The following is a 2,105-nucleotide window of genomic DNA, read 5'->3' on the forward strand; positions in this document are numbered from 1 at the left end:
TAATAATAATGCATTCGAACATTTAAGCACCGAAACAACATATACCTATAATCTGACTCCAGTAACATCTGTATCTCTCACAAAGTGACACTGCCTCTTTAAAATTATCTTGTGGACACACATTCAACTTTTTTTTAATGCAAYGTCACCTTACGGGCACTATAAGGAAGTGTCGTTTCTAATCGATAAATTTGATACAAATGTTATTGTGCCGGTACTTTCTCTGCCTTTCTGACTCATCTCTGTTTTTCTCTTTCAGGTCCAATGCACTTGAGTTCTCCAAGTTCCCAGCATTCCCTTCTGCACACCAGCCCTGGACCGAATGATGATAACAACAAGGATGATGATGATGATGATGATGATGATGATGATGATGATGATGATGATGATGATGATAGTGTGTTGATTGAGCTGAGTGTGGAACCTGACAACAGTAACAACAAATTTATCCTGTTTTTCCTGTGTTTTTAGTCCTATCCGATGTCTCTCAAGCTTAGTGCCATGTCCTTTCACCCTACAGCTGATGCAGTACACTGACAATCCAGAAGCCCCAATAGGCTGTGATTTAACCTGTTAACTTGAGATGTAAACTTATAAATGGAAATAAAGTATAAAATAATTGATATAAAAACAGTTCCTGTGTTTTGATTCATTTTTAAAACAAACTTTTAACATGCAGTGATGTGAATTTACTTATCCAGTTATTGGTTTGTAGGTTGATGAGTAATATCTCACTTTCCTCTGTAGTTGAAAGTTAAAATCACAAATTCCAGTTTTACAGGCCATGTTTGCTTTTTAATCAGTCTACACACAATAACGTGTGGTTTAAGTCCCACCTCCTCGCTAAACACATCATAGTGGCACCTGACCTTTAAGTAATTTCAATTAAACATATAAAAAAGACCTAAAATTTTGTGAAGAAGTGCATACCTGCTGCCTTTTATGCAAGACTTTTAGTTCTTGTGCAGCCTGTTATTGTGATCACATCTGCTCACTTCAGTGAGGAGAAGTGAGCAGATGTTCTGGCAGTGAAAATACAGCTCACTTGTTTCTGCTTTAATATTCTTTCAGAATAAAGCAGCAATAAGGTCACAAACAGAAAATACTGTCAAGACTATAACTATTCAAACTTGTATAGATTACAAAGTATTTGAATATTTCCACTAAAGTTACATATTTTAAATTTAAATTACRAGTTTACTACAAAAACATGATTTGTCTTCCTTGAATGAAAATAGACAATCTTTGCAAAGCAAACACAAAGCTTTCCTTTGTATTAACATTTAACATCTTTGAACTCTAGGATTTGTCTAAGGCTAAATCACATGATCTAGTAAGTTAACAGCTAGCTGGCCTACTATCAAAGCAAATGAACATAAAAGCAAAATATTTCATTTCTAATTTCCAATTAGTTATTTTCAAGTTTCCAAATCCTCAAACTAGCTTAGTGGTAAAATAAGTGAAAACTGCAAACTCTGTACTGGAGGACAACAGCTGAGATTTCAGCATGTGTTGTTTCAYCAATGAGGTAACAGTACTAACCAATGCACAGTACACAGAAATATTACACTGTAAAATATCTGGAGATTTCCAGATCCAAATCTGTTCTCAAAAATCTATTCTATCTTAAGGCCAGAAGAGGGCAGTGTCTCTAAATGTGTGTCCTGTTGACAGGAAATGTTGACTTTGTGCTGCATGTGTAAGCACACACATTCATTCTCATGAACTTACAACACATTCTCATACCAGCATGTTTGTACAAAGACATAAATCACAGACTTTAGTCCCCCCCACCACACACACACACACACACACACACACAAATAGCTGCAGGTATAACTGTGTAGTCCTTCATGAAACAGTCAATAGAGAAGTTTTGATCAGCTTTTATCAGCCAGTCTGTATACTCCCTCCCTCCAGGGTCAAAACAAAGAGAACTGCTGCAACCATAAAATAACTCTTCTCTTAGACCACCACTGTGATGAAAAAAATCCTAAACTAAAMAACAACAACAACAAAAAAACTTGTCTCATATATGTGATAGCTAAGGTATTTTGATTTTAAAATAAAATTCAAGCTCATTCAAATTTAAAGAATGTTTTTGC

General features: G+C 35.3%; 1 long non-coding RNA gene across 1 annotated transcript in view; it reads left to right on the plus strand.

The window, feature by feature from the left end:
* Nucleotides 1-633, plus strand: part of LOC106530035 (uncharacterized) — a 14,306-nt gene extending 13,673 nt beyond the window's left edge. The window contains exon 3 of the long non-coding RNA XR_001311721.1: nucleotides 260-633. This is a non-coding gene — a long non-coding RNA (uncharacterized LOC106530035). The remainder of the gene's footprint in view (nucleotides 1-259) is intronic.
* Nucleotides 634-2,105: the final 1,472 nt, after the last annotated feature.

Source organism: Austrofundulus limnaeus, unplaced genomic scaffold (assembly GCF_001266775.1).
Source record: "Austrofundulus limnaeus strain Quisiro unplaced genomic scaffold, Austrofundulus_limnaeus-1.0 Scaffold486, whole genome shotgun sequence".
Classification (NCBI taxonomy): domain Eukaryota; kingdom Metazoa; phylum Chordata; class Actinopteri; order Cyprinodontiformes; family Rivulidae; genus Austrofundulus; species Austrofundulus limnaeus.